The sequence below is a fragment of the Scleropages formosus genome, chromosome 18 (genome assembly GCF_900964775.1).
Source record: "Scleropages formosus chromosome 18, fSclFor1.1, whole genome shotgun sequence".
Taxonomy (NCBI): Eukaryota; Metazoa; Chordata; class Actinopteri; order Osteoglossiformes; family Osteoglossidae; genus Scleropages; species Scleropages formosus.
Window position 1 is genome coordinate 21,588,370 of NC_041823.1, and position 15,303 is coordinate 21,603,672.

Genomic DNA, 15,303 nt, shown 5'->3' on the forward strand with positions numbered 1-15,303 from the left:
GAACTTATGTAAGACTTATTTTGACAAAGCTGGACTCGGTATGAGGCTTCTGAAACTTAACTGTGAGCTACCTTTATTAATGTTTAAAAACAGTTTTGAAATTTCCATTGAGATGCATGAAAGGAGTGAAAAAACCATTAGAATAAGCCTTCCACCAGACAAGTGATCTCAAGCTCTTATGATACCACAGACCAGGGATGCCAACTCTTTTCCTTGAGGATTAAAATCTGACAATTTTAAAAGAAATTTTGAACTTATGATGGCTAAAACCCATCAACCCTTCTCACTCTCTAGGACAAAGGCTGAGAAACCCTGCACAATAAGTCGTAGACTTAAGAAAAGAATATTTCTACGTAGTTATTCATTTGGTGAGGGGGTGTGGTGGTGCAGTGGTGCAGTGGGTTGGACCAGGTCCTGCTCTCCAGTGGGTCTGGGGTTCGAGTCCCGCTTGGGGTGCCTTGTGACGGACTGGTGTCCCGTCCTGGGTGTGTCCCTTACGCCCTGTGTTGCCGGGTAGGCTCCGGTTCCCTGCGACCCCGTATGGGACAAGCGGTTCAGAAGGTGTGTGCCCGTGTGTGTATGTATATAAAGCAATCAGAATTTTTCTCTTGAAATTTCATGAACTGAGAACTTTTCAGACAGAATTACCTTTTTTCTGCTTCATGTTTTTTTCACCTTCAGTCCCTGAGGAAGCCTTTGAAGAGCTTGTCTGTTTAGGGGCTTGGTTAGTGTTCCCTTGACTTTGTTGTCTTGGCTCTGGAACTCCCTGAGCCTTCAAATATTTCTTGGATAAGTCAGGGCCATGTGGACTATCTTGAAAGTTGGAGTTTTCACCCCTTCTGCTGAAATGTAGCCTACTCTGATACATGTTAAACTTCACCTGGTCTTGTTGGACGAGCAGTTTGGGCTGCTCACGGATTTTCTTATACTCCATGTAGTGGTTGACCCCCTCAGAGATGGCAGAGGTAACATTCTTAATCAATTCAACACGATCCATTTCTTGTCTCTCCTTGGTCTCTTTCATCTCTTCTTGAAGCTTCTGGATCTCCTCCAGCATGGCTGCCTGTTTTTCTTGAAAACCTCTGCTCATGAGCTGCTCCTGTTCCTGCAGCTTGCTTTGCAAAGCACGCTCCATCTCTTGTTCAGCTAGAGGTGCCTCATGTGCCACCTTCTCCTAAGAAAGATCATGCAGCAAACAGACAGTTATACTTATTCTTTTCCCTACTCATTCCTTAGTTTTGGCTCCTTAATATGTGTATAATTTGAATAGTTTTTATCATTTGGAGTTAAACTAAATGGGCATATTCATCAATAACCACCCATCTTAAGGCTTTATAAATACCACTCGCAACACAATCCAAAACTATCAAATAACTCCCCGAGCATTCACAGAACATCACTGAAAAAATGTCGGTGGGTATCAGCATACTGAGGAATAATAAAAGTTTCAGTCCAGTTCCAGTCCCAGAGACTGGACATTCATATTATTGCTGGGCTATGTCAATGTTTCAGCTGGTGTTCAATACCACACCATTTAGCAGGTTAAAACTGGCATTGTGACTATGTTACAGTAAAAATTCCCTGTAGTCTCCAGGACAAACTTGAATAACAGTGAATTGAACTGTAGAGAGATTAACAGTAAATCAGTTAAAAAAAAAGAACAGAAGTTGAATTTTATTTGTCATCTTTAAAGAAAAAAACAGTTTAATAAAGCACTATACCTGACATGCAACTAAAACTTAGAAATATTTCATGTTTCACAAAAGTGCATACCGTGATGTGAAAAAGTATTCAAAATTTTCATTATACATGCATCTTTTTTATGTCAAAACTTATCTTTGTCAGTTCTAGTAGTATATTAAAAGAACCTGAGAAAGTAACAAAAAATTAGACCAGAAATGATCTTACATCCTTGGTGTAGAAGATAATGAAATGTGCATATTCTGCTGAAAAAATGCTCTGGCTTTACCTGCAGAGCATGAATGTTCTCTTGGAAACGTATCTTCTCATCCTCAAGCTGTTTTTTGCCAGCTGCCGTTGCTCTGATTCTCTCCTCATTTTCTGCTCAAACACAACTACTCTCTGTGTCTCTTCTGCGACAGCAGACAAGGACTGGAAATGATATCTCCCACCTCGCACAGTTCTTTCCAGAATCCCTAGTTTGGTCATCAGTGTTGACCTCTGATTTGTTCACCTCGAAAATTAAACCCTCTGTAAGAGTATAATAAAAAGCCTTAATGCTGGAGAGCAAAATGTATATTGGTTCATTTAAAAAAAAAGAAAAAAAAAAAAACGAAGCAATGGAAACATCAGTTAAGACTTTGCTGAGGATAATTTAAGAATCACTAAGAGTTTAACATTGATGTTTCAGAAACTTAAATGTATTATAAATTAAGCCAAATTAACATGGAGTACACCATATTTATTGATACAATTTCATAACGTATACATAAAATCTCAGTTTTTCCAATTTACAATTGTTTCCAAGTTACACCTTTTGATGGCATAAATGCAGAAAAGCAAGGAACACAGCTGCTTTCAAAACCCTAACCCTTTCTTCAGGGCTTTGTATTAATAGACAGTGGACAATGCCTGGAGTCCACAACCTATCGGCAGAAAGAGATGAATTGTAAAAAAAAAAAAAAAAAATTGCCCGACTTCTTCTTTGTGTCTCTCTGCTCTAAGATTTTCAATTTCTCGACTCATCATTTCAGCCTTGTCCTTGAAACCCTTCTCCAGGAGATCCTTCTGCTCTTTGAGCTTGCATTCCAGGGCTCTCTCAGCCTCCTTCCTTTGGCTCTTCAAATCTTCCTCCATCTTCTCTCTCATCATTTGCAATTTTTCCTCCTGACTCCTACGTTCGTCCTGGAGGGTCCTTTCCAACTCTAGCCTTTTCTGTTCTTCAGCTTTCTTCTCCTGTTCCAACATGGCAGCTTTCATCTTTTATTCTGTTTATTCAGTTATAATAATGGGAGGAAAGGAGAGAGAAAAGTGGAGTAGGAAGAAAACAACTTTACCTACGATTTTAGAAAGTAGAGTCTACAGTTTTTAAATAAAAACTCTACTGGCATTTTAATTACTTACATTTTATTGAAAATTCAATCATTACTGAGTTTTGTATTATTCAGTTGAGATTTGAATGATGATAAATTATGCCACAGAATTTAAAGCCTGCTGTTGAAATAGTGACTGTTTAACTTTTATAATAGTCCTGAAGGAATGATAAATCACCATGAGCACAGTGATAAACATTCCTTTATCTGTTGCAATAGAACAGTGAGTGAGCCAATAAAATATATTTGTGAAAAGTTGCTCAACTAGATGTTACCTAACAGCTTTGAATTTCAGATTTCCAGTAAGGAGAGAATGAAATTTTTACACACAAAAGTGTGTATCTGTCATGACCCTGGGAACAAGCAAAGCGGCAACACCTGCGACCAGTTAAAAAGACCCAGGATGGAAAGAGCTCCGTGTCCACATGTCAACACGGATTCTTGCAGTTGCCCTAGTGGTCTTGCAGTCTCAGCATCTTCGGTTTGCTCTTTGAGTCCTGCCTGTTATATTGTTCCTGGTTTTGACCCTTGCCCGTTCTCTTTGACTACCAAGTTTGGATTGCCTGCTTTGTGACATTTATGCCCTGAAAGACCTTTGCCTGTTCCTGACCCTGATCGTGTCAAAGTGAATTGAATGGAATAGTAACTGCAACTACATTCTCATATCCAAAAGGAGCTCTGCAGCCATTTGGCCATTAAGCCCAAGATCCAAACTTGGGAATTTTAATGCTCTGTCATCTACACCACCACACTTTTTAGGCTGCAGCCAAGGTTAATTGTTTTACATTATTCAATTATCAGCATAAAGGGCTATTGCTTCTCAGAAAGATACTGTGTAAAAACAAATTAACAATGCATTTTGACTCTATGAATAGATCTGGAACAATATTTCTTTAAATTTATAAGCACACAGTTTTAAAGAAAATGCCACGCCCACACCTCCGGGCCAACACGGAACACCTGTGACCCAACGCAGACCGCAGCATAAAAGGCTGCGTCAGACAACCAGCTGATGCGGAACCTTGATCTGCCTCCTCGTTAGCGACCTTCTCCAGGTAATTTCCTGTTCCCGAACCCGTCCCTTGTTCTCCCGATTTACTGCCTCCTTCGGATCATCGACCTCTTGCCTGTACACTGACCTCGCCTTTTGGATCCTCCCTGTTACGACGATCGCACCTCGAAGACCCTTTGCCCGTCCTCTGACCTCCTCTCTTGGATTTCCCCGAAGACACCACGATTACCGCTCTGCACTTGGGTCCGCCGCTTCCCTCAGACGCGACCATGACAGAAAATTTTTGAATTACAGGCACGTAGGCCGGACAGGAGCCCGACATGGACGCGCGTTGCCATTACGTCCGAACACGGACGAAAAGTAAAATGACCCCACGTGCAGAGTGATATTATTAGAAGTGCGCGGTGCAGACTGTAAAGCACTTGGTGGAAGTGAAACAGGAAACGCGGGACAAGGAAACACGCACTGTTTTTCGAACTAAGGTGAACAGCGAAACGCTACTCCGTGAGTATGACTGCAACTCAGAGACGTGATGAAATACCGGACTGGAACATTGGACCAGGACTGGAGAACAAGAGGCAGGTGCTGACAGGACGGGCACTTGGGACTGGAACATAAACACCTATGAAACAAACCAAGGGAACAAGAGACTACCGATCGCCAGGAAAGAATACTAGAGCCACTGATTAAGAATCCACAACTGATCTTGCTATGCTTGCTCCTTTTATACCTCCGTGACCTATGAGACTGTGAACTGGTAAGTGGGTGTTGACTAGCGGCACTAAGTGGCGCCGCCTCTGGCGAAGAGGGGCATTACCCTCGTGGGCCGTGACACACAACATGATTTAATGTTGTGGGTGACATGCAAAAATCCATCTCCCATTATGAATAAACTGGCATGGGTATGTTATTCTGAAGCTCTGCATGACAGAATTGGCACACAGTTACCTGCAGATGGGTCACTTCAGCCAAATTCCTGAGATGTGCATCCTCATAACAAAGATTTTAAAACAAAGTGTAGCTCAATTCAGTAAACAATTAATACTTGCAAAGGCACTTACCATGTATTTTCCTCTTTTCACAGATCTTCTTGTCAGCCTGAAGAACTGAATTTGATTCCACACTGTTTTCCTTCAGGAAGTTCTCCAAGACCTGCTCTGCCTGTAAAACAGATTTATTATTTTGTAGTAATTATTCTCATAAGTTTCCTGGAGTTAAACTCCTTCTCAGTGTTGTAGGAGAAGGACAAAGTACTTACACTAGAGATTTTCATAATTGGACTTAGAGGGGGGGAAAAAAGAAAAACAAGTTACCTCTATAGAAATATGAAAGCTTGTTTGTAAAAATGCATTAATGTACTTTAATGCTTCAAAATATTCTCAAAGGCCAATAAGACATCACATAATTGGTAGCATTCTTTACCAATATACAGTAAATGAAGTGTGCTATGAGTTTTGACCTTGCATTCAGACAAAATTGTAGCCAAGAGGAATTTGAAGTAGACCAAATACTGGTTTAAAAAATTTTGTACAATGTATGTAATAAAAAAAAAAACTTATATGGGTGCAGTTTGTTTGCATTTGTTCAGCTGGAGTTTTTAATATTTGAAAATATGAATAGGCCATCCACTTATATCAGTGACATAACAGCATTTTTTTTTTCTTCTGGGAATTCAACCAACAGCCTAGGTGTGAGCACCTAACCATTCTCCTTTAGGCTGATTTGCATATTCATATATGTGGGTCTAGGTGATAGTTGCTAAAGTCATAATTAATTGAGCAACCACAGGAAATGATTTATCCATAATACCTACCTTAATGCCCTTGGCCTTTTGCGATATTTAGTAACTGTCATGATCTGAACAAGGTTCATATCCACCAGGTTTAGTATAAAACCCCTTTTCCAGCTTGTTGGCCATATCCTCAGACAGCTCTGACAGTAGTTGCCTGCAAACTTTCTCAGACATGTGCTCATTTTTGAGGAGAAAAGAAGCATATTCTTTATTGCAAAACCAACACAACAATGAATTTGTACAAATTAATAGTCAAATTCCACACAAAGTGCAAGCGCCCATTTGAAAACTGGACTCCTTTCTTCCTATAAGGGGAAGCCCTCCTTTCACTTTTTTCACACTGCTTTCTTTGAAGATGTAGTTACAGAAGTCAAAAGCAACTGCTTGAAATGATGGACTCAATTCACTTTCCGTCATAGACTCGAGGTGTGCCATTTTCTCTGGGGGTGCAGGGGTTTCAAATATAAAACATTTCCTGGTTGGGAAGTAATTATGAATACACTCCCGTGGCAGATTGTAATCAACTGTCCTCCTGTCCCTGCCTATGGTAAAAGAAAAAAGTGGTGGTCATTGTTAGAACAAAGAAAAATGTGGGTCTAACTGAAATGCTTACTCAAACGTAATACGCAGGTACTTAGAATAATAAAATCATAATGTACACATGACTGCAGTAGAAAAAAACTACTCTTCTAAATTCTCCACAGATCTTGTAATCCTTTCCACTCTTCAGAATTATGCATAAGAGTACTTTTGAGAGAAACTGAAAGTATGACATTAGGAAGATTAAAATTTAAAATTCTGCATCACTCTATATTAAAGACAGTTAAGATGGAATGTTTTGGTTCTACAATATTGTCAACTATGTATATATTATACAGTATATGAGGTAGTGGTGTAAGAATGTTATCCTTACATCAGCCAGTGGGGGGCAGGAATAGCTACCGTATCAAACGTTGCCGGGGTCTGTTCTTTTTCAGTGGTTCTTTATGAAATTTAAACAACCCAACGGACTAGTGTAGCACTAACATCACCGATGTATAATCACTTGTAGCATGATTCTTACCTTTTTTAAGAGTCAGTGCATGTTCAAGATACTGATCTTCATTCACCTGCCTCCCATTTATCTCCAGTTGCAAAGTGAAGTCCCTCACAGCCCACACAAAACTGGGGAAGAACTGAACAAACTGGGCGTCTTCGGCATCATCATCCTCGGCAGATGAAGCACTGGGGGCTTTGACCTTAATCCGTTCTGTCAACTCTGTGACGTATCTGCAGAGGTTGAGGAACGATGGCCTGCTGGAGATTTCTGGTTCAACTTACAACCAGTAAAATGTCTTGATGCTTCCTGGTTGTGACTCAAAACACAGTATGTTGTCCCACACATAGCACTGAACAGTATTACCCACTCTTGTTCTATTTCAGCATTTTAACGCAAAAGATCAAAGTAAATTATTACATCACAATGAGCAAATCCCACATTGTTTAAAGCCCTTTTACACAAACTACAACCAGAAACTGTGACTAGTGACCTATGCAAGGAGCTTTCTTGAAGTAAGCTTGTCTGGGGTGAATACTGCTGTGATCAGCCAACCCTTCTCTGAGTTGAGCACACGTTTTATTGTACTATAATTCAACAGGATACTGGAGGTTTTCCAGATCTTGGTTGTCTATAGTGCCTCGACGGTTGTAGACAGTGCTGCTCAGCAAGATGGCAAGAGAGAAGATTCAGGCATCATTCTTCTAGTTACCCTGAAGAAGTCAGCCCACATCACCAGGTTAAATATAACTTTATTAGTTACAGTTAGAGTCCAGTCTGTTCATCTGGTGGTGTTCCCTGGAAACACGCAGGTGAAAATGCCAAAGAATAAAAGACAAACAGTTTTTAAATGACACCAAAAACACTGGTTGCAAATAATACAAAGTATATAAAAAAAATTAAAGTTAAATTTTGGTAATACTTTGAATTCAGAACTGTTTCATTTCTCCTTAGAACGGTGTCTTGAAAGTGTTGAACTACTTTGCAGGGGATCCTGCAGCACTGGTCAAGGAAAGACTCTATAAAGAAACTGAGGTGTTGAAGGTCTATGTGAAAGGCAGATTTTCAACACCTTGTCCAAATGATATTCACATTTGGCACCTTGCTGTGACATGGAAGGTATGCAACTTCATGCTGGTATTCATGAGAAACAAATTCTGAACCACTTGAAGTGCATGTATGGAGCCACTGTTGCTTTGGTATGAAAACGCAGTAAAGAAACAATGTTTGCACTTATACAAAGATAAACTCTTTGACATACACAGATTCCCATAAAATGGATACACACATAAATACAGAAGACAAACTATATATAGGAAGTTTGCAACAGATGTTGTGGCATTAAGAAACTCTCTGGTTTCAATCCAAAAACGAACTTGTCCTGATCTCTGAAAGTGTAGAATACAACTCATTACACCATACTGCTTTGTTCTCCTGCTTGGACCTCCAATTCTCATGTGTTTTGCTTCAGAATGGGTTTTGTGAATTTATCAGAAGTTCAAAAAATTTCCAAATGGCAGTCCTGCCTAGATTTTGGGAAGCTCATGACATCTGCCTTCCATTTTTCTACTGCGACATTTCCTCATTTGAAATAGACAGTCATTGTTTTCATCATGGGGGTGTGGTGGTGCAGTGAGTTGGACCGGGTCCTGCTCTCCAGTGGGTCTGTGGTTCGAGTCCTGCTTGGGGTGCCTTGCGACGGACTGGCGTCCCGTCCTGGGTGTGTCCCTTACGCCCTGTGTTGCCGGGTAGGCTCCGGTTCCCCGTGACCCCGTATGGGACAAGCGGTTCAGGAGGTGTGTGTGCGTGTGCGTGTGCGTGTGCGTGTGCGTGCTTTTGTTTTTCTTTCTTTTGTTCGGAATTTCACAACTGCCCAAGTGTCAGAAAAGTGTTTCGTGGAGATTTGAAGCAGAAACTGGTTGTGTGTAGTCTGACATGTATAGATTATTGTAGTGTTCTTGGGGTTATAAGACGCTTCACATTTAAGCTCCGACACAGACATTTCTTTAATACTGCTTTATTATGCGGGTGCTGCCATGTTGGTTTTTTATTATTATACCAGAACGAGGCAATATGAAAGAAGAACCTTCCACTACATCCCCCTCATTATACAACGAAAACAAATATCACATTAAACGAAGTTACCTACAAACTTTGAAAAGATCTTTCAATTGGAATATACAACTGTAAGACCCATCAATAATATCCCTCGACATAACGATGCTTTCACGAAAGGTATGTACAAGCTTACTCTCCCCCCCAAGTTACACTGCTAAATGAAAAGTGTGAACATAACTAATATACATAACATAAGACAACAAGAGTTCGTGCCCTTTTACGTCTTCACAATGGAACAGAGATATTCTAAGAAATTATCAGTAAAGTTACCTAGGGGCAGACCATCTTACTCATGTTGGGATGTGTTCTTTTCCTTTATTGATATTTGTCTGGTTTCTTAACGGTACGGCCAGATTGCGTACGGATCACATCAGGGTGATTTCCCACCTCGGTTTTGGTAACCGGGCACTCTTGCGTGGTATCATCAGTGATCTGGGGTGTGTCACTTTGTGATGTGGTTGAACTTGGTGGTGGGTGTGTTTCTCTCAAGTGTCTCCTGTTTCTCCTTAGGGACGCGCCGCTGGAAGTCTCAACAACATATGACCTTGGTTCTGGGCATTGGGTTATGACTTTCCCTGGAGTCCAGGTTTTCGTAGAATTGTCCAGGACCCTCACTTCTTGGCCTTGGTACAGTGGTGGAAGTGGATCTTTCCTGGCATGGGCATCATACTGGTGCTTCATCATCTCATTTCTCTGCATGAGCCTGTGTTTGACATTGTCAGTAGCGTCTCCTTTTCATGATGGCAGAAGGGTGGCAATAGTTCTGCCAAACAGCATTTTTGCAGGGGACGGGAGTTTATTGTCAACTGGAGTGGCGCGAATGTTGAGAAGAGCCTGTGATATGCTTTCTCTGGCTTTTATGCACTTTTTAATGGATGATTTCACGGTTCGGACTTGGCGCTCGATAAAACCGTTGGATTGGGGATAGTGGGACGACGATGTTGTATGTGTTATACCCCATTCTTTGCAGAAGTTAGTGAATTCTGTTGCTGAGTATTGTCAGATCTTATTTGGTCAGGCCTTCCGAGCATGCCACATAACTCTTTGAAAACATTCGTGACAAACTTGGATGTCACTGGACTTTGTAGTTCCTTTATGAATGGATACTTTGAGTAATAATCCGCGATGATGATGAACTGCCTTCCTTTAATCTCAAAAAGGTCCGTCCCAATAGTCTGCCACGCCTTCAGTGACACCTCGTTCTCGATCATTGGCTCTTTTCTGTTTTGGTCTTGATCCTCTTGACAGAATCGACATGCCTTTACAGTCCTCTCTATATCCTTGTTCATGTTCGGCCAGTAGACAGAATCCCTCGCAAGCAGTCTTGTCTTCTCGATACCAAGATGGCTCCTGTGAAGCTGTGTAAGGATGTCATGCCTCATTCTTTCTGGAATGATGACTTGCTTTCCTTTAAAGAGAATGCCATTATCGATGCCGATTGTGTCTCGATATGGCCAGAATATTCGCAGATCACCGGGTAGCTCTGGGAGTTTCTCAGGCCATCCCTGGTATACCACCTCAGCAAGTGCATTGAGGAGGGGGCACTGTCGAGTCTCGACCTTCAACTCGTTTTGTTTCACGAGGCTGAAGTTTATGAGGTCAAAGGTGATTGCGTGGACGGTTGGTTCCACCTTCACAGCAGTGTTGTCCCCTGGGTTTGGCAGTCGTGATAGCGTGTCGGTCAGAACCATTTGATGCCCTGGCTCATATGTGACAGTGAAGTCATATCCTTGGATTCGGAGGAGCATGCGCTGCAGTCTTGGTGGGGCTGTTATTATTGGTTTCTTGCAGATCATCTCCAAGGGCTTATGATCTGTGTTGATGTAGAGATGCCGGCCATATAGGTAAGTATGGAACCTCTCTATTCCATGCGCAAGTGCAAGCATTTCCCGTTCGATGTTGCTATAATTAGCTTGAGTAGGAGTTAGGGTCTTTGATGCGAATGCCACTGGGCGCCTGTTTTGTAGGAGTGCCGCACCCAGTCCTTTCAGCGAGGCGTCAGCTTCAAGTGTTACTGAAGTTGCGGTGTCAAAGTATGCCATACTAGAATGCTCTGATATTGCATCTTTGAGCATATCGTAGGCTCGTTGGTGATCTTCCGACCAGTCGTTTGGCACTTCCTTTTTCAGGAACTCACGCAGGCTTGCAGATTTCTGGCTCAAGTTTGGTATGAAGGAACCCATGTATGTCAGTAGTCCTAGGAAGCATTGGAGATCTTCCTTGTCCTGTGGGCTAGGCATGTTTTTTATATCTTTTACCTTATCTGGGTCTGGTGAGATTCCATTTTCGCTGTAAACATTCCCGAAGAATGCAATTCATCTCCGCTTTATGAAGCACTTGTCCGAGTTGAACACCAGCCCTGTCTCCTTCGCCCTTTCAAGGAGTGACAATAGGCGTTTGTCATGCTCTTCTTCTGTCTTGCCAAATACACAAATGTCGTCTGCAATTCCAGCACACCCTTCCAGGCCTTCCAAGATTTCGTCCGTGTGCTGCTGGAATATGTCTTGGCTTATGTTGAGGCCAAAAGGTAGGCGTGTGAAGCAATAACGCCCTAGGGGTGTGTGGAATGTAGTAAGCGCCTGTGATTGTTCATCGAGTTGTACACTCCAGTACCCAGCTTTAGCATCGAGCTTGCTGTTCCACTTTGCTCCATGGAATTCCGGATTTATCTCTTCTAATGCAGGGGTTTTGTGGGGACATCTCTTGATCGCTTCGTTAAGTCTCTTAGGGTCCAGGCACAAATGGAGTGACCCGTCTTTCTTGAGGCTGCATACCATACTGGAACACAAGTCTGTGTGTTCTCTCACTTTCTTGATGACCCCTAGTTTCTCCATGCGACAGAGCTCATCCTTCATTTTTGGTTTAAGGTTGATGTTAAATTTTCTTGGGCGATCAACGTGTGGCTCTGCGTCTTCCTTCAAAATGATTCGTGCTGGGCCTTCTAATTTACCAATCCTGTCAAACTGTGTTGGGTATAATTTTATTAGATCCTCTGTAGCACTCACCTTGATTGGAGCCTTTTCTAAGGATTCCAGACGGCAATTGAAAGTGAGCAAATTCAGGGCAGTGCACATTGGTAACCCGAGTAACACTGGGCCATTAGCATCTACGACACGGAATTCTGTACTCACCCACCCGGACGTGTCATATTTGCATTGCATGGGGAGCTTCCCGAAACATGGTATGGAGTAACCACTGTAAGACGTCAGCTTCGTCATACCCATCGGTTTCAGGACTTCTGTCGGGTCAATATTGCCATACATCTGTCAGAAGGTACGGCGTGGGAGTGCATTCCCTTGTGCACCCGGATCTATTTTTATTTTCATGAGTTTTGACTTGTTGCAGCCAGGATATTTGATTTTAATTGTTGTATAGGCTTCATCTCGGGTGTGAACCTCTGTGCTGTGTGTGTCTATGCTATGAAACTTTTCGGCAAATTCATCTTCGGAGCTTTCAGAGCTGTCATCGGTTGCCTTGGAGCAATCATTGCTTGCCCTCACAGCATCAACCTTCTTTGCACCCTTTTTCTTCCTGCCGTCTCTCTTCTCAGGCCTGTGTCGTCTCTCATTACATTCTCTACCTTTTTCAGATTGACACATCTTCTTCCAATGCCCCTTCTTCCCACAACCCTTGCACACCTCCTTATACGCCGGGCATGCGTGGGGTTTGTGGTGTAGCCCACAATGGCCACATGGCTTTTTCATCACGATGTGATCGATTTTCTATTCCTGTAGAGTCTGTAACTGGTGGGTGCCGATGAGTGCAGCTTCATGTTTTCTGCCTTCCATGAGCATGTCCTGAAGCGTGAACCCTTTTTCTTTTCCCAACAGCTCTCTGTGGAAGTTATCCATGGACGTGCTCATTATGACAAGCTCCACGATTCTCTCCTGCATTTCGTCCTCGGAGAATTCACATAACTGTGCTTGTAGTCGGGTTCTAGTGACAAACTCATGAAGGGTTTCATTTTCCCGCTGTCGATACTGCATTAAGCTTAATCTGCGAATCCTGAAGTTCACAGCAACCTTTAATTGCTTTTCAAATAACTCCCATAATTTTTCGGGACGTTTCTGCTCGTCGTCAGTCAAGCCGGACGCATTCAGTCTCCGTGGTCCTTCATTGCCAATCCCTATTTTAATCTTCCTCGCAACATCGGGACTGTTCGCGATGCCATTATCCTCGCACACCAGCAGCATCTTCTGCTTGAACAGCTTAAACGCTTCTGCGAGATCAGCAGCATCCCACTGCATAACTGGATATCTCGACGCCATTTGTACGGGTGATTATTGCTGAGTGGCGACAGTAATAGGAAGGGATTTCGGCTTGAATGCACCTACGGCGGCAGTGCACTTGCTACCACGCATGATGAATTTCACACACACATTTTCAGAACCGCTCGTCTCAGACAGGGTCGCAGGGAACCGGAGCCTAACCCAGCAACTCAGGGCGTAAGGCCAGAGGGGGAGGGGACACACCCAGGACGGGACGCCAGTCCGTCACAAGGCACCCCACGCAGGACTCGAACCCCAGACCCACTGGAGAGCAGGACCTGGTCCAACCCACTGCGCCACCGTGCCCCCTGCGATGAATGTCAATACGGGAAAAAATGCCGTACTCACAGCCTACAACTAGCTGGTACCTCCGCTGGGACTGTATGTTCGCTGGTCCTTTCTATCATCACTGCCACCATGTAGTGTTCTTGGGGTTATAAGACGCTTCACATTTAAGCTCCGACACAGACATTTCTTTAATACTGCTTTATTATGCGGGCGCCGCCATGTTGCTTTTTTATTATTATACCAGAACAAGGCAATATGAAAGAAGAACCTTCCACTACAATTACTAACTTATTTTTATTTTGATTTAATGTTTACTAAAAAATATATTATGATCAGTTCCTCACCTTCTCCACATCTTCTAGTCCCTCAGTGTCCAACAGCACCAGAGTGTGGCCCTCTTTCACTGGATGAGGCACACACCACATCCGGATGCCTTTGGTCTTGGACTGTACGGTGGCTCCCAGGGCAAATCCTGGTGGGAACAAAGAGACTCTTCAGAACAGAGGAATAATCACTGTAGAACAAGAAAAGGCATGGGTATACCCGTGTTCATAGTTTTACGAGTGGAAATCAGCCCCACCTTTCCTCTTGCCAGCCAGCTTGTTCATAAGGTAAGACTTGCCAGTGCGGTACAGTCCTACCACTGCCACAACCACCACTGGCTGATTGATCCTCATGAGATACTCTGTCGCTTCTTGAACCACTCTGAGGGTCCCATCAATGTTTTCAATCAGACACACTGGGGACTCCATGACTGTCACTATTGGCGCCTGCTGTCTTGACCTGCAGTGACTGAACCATAAAATGGCATCTTTATTTTTAAGAATCAAGGGAACAATGCAATAGATGATGTGATGGACTATCATTTGGAAGACCATTTGATAAATTCTGATTTCCTCAGTATAAAACATTTCCCACACCCCTTCCAAGTTTTGTCATTTAACCACTGAATGTGGATTTTAGAATTGCATAGCAAGACATATTGACACACTTTCACCCAAGTCATCAAGTTTGTCCACCAGTCTTTATTGCGCAAGACAAAAACTACCACTTTACCTACATTCCACCCCCTCTTACTTGATAAAATTACACTATCCACTCCCTATCACTGCACCCCAAAATTAAGAAAAGTTCCTATTTGTACAATGACATGGGCCATAAGGTGGTTTGGCTTCAGTATTACATTACATATATTTTTAATTGCTTAAGATAGGCCTAGATTAAAATAAGCTGTCATTTTCCTTTCTCCTGGATTTGGGACTTTTTTGAAGCTCATTTTCCGCCATTTTAACTGAGATGCGGAAGGAAAAATGTTTCTTATTTAACAGCAGCAGATGCTAAAGTTCTACAAAATCCGGTAATAGCTGATATAAATCACTGCCAAGTAATTTAGTAAAAAAGCTGTCGTGTTGATGTAATGGGGAAAATGGAGAAAAATGTGTCTGCTTAAGAAATAAATGTAAACTAATATCATGTCTTAGTGAAACCGAAAGTACTTGGCGTATCCAAAACATGACACAATGGAGGGCTATTAAATTATTTACACGGTCCATAGATTTTCACATATATATATGTATATACATAAACTCATCTTTTTTAAGATCTATTGCCAATATTTCAGAGACGCTCCGTTTTGTGTGTGTGTGTGTGTGTGTGTTGATAGGTACTTTATGCTTCAGCAGTTCCGATAGTAGAAATAAAATTACATTAATAAAGGATGTTGCTTCTTACTAAGC

At 42.3% G+C, this 15,303-nt stretch overlaps 1 pseudogene; it reads right to left on the minus strand.

The window, feature by feature from the left end:
- Positions 1-273: 273 nt before the first annotated feature.
- On the minus strand, positions 274-14,332 carry LOC108922185 (guanylate-binding protein 1-like; annotated as a pseudogene).
- Between the last annotated feature and the right edge of the window lie 971 nt (positions 14,333-15,303).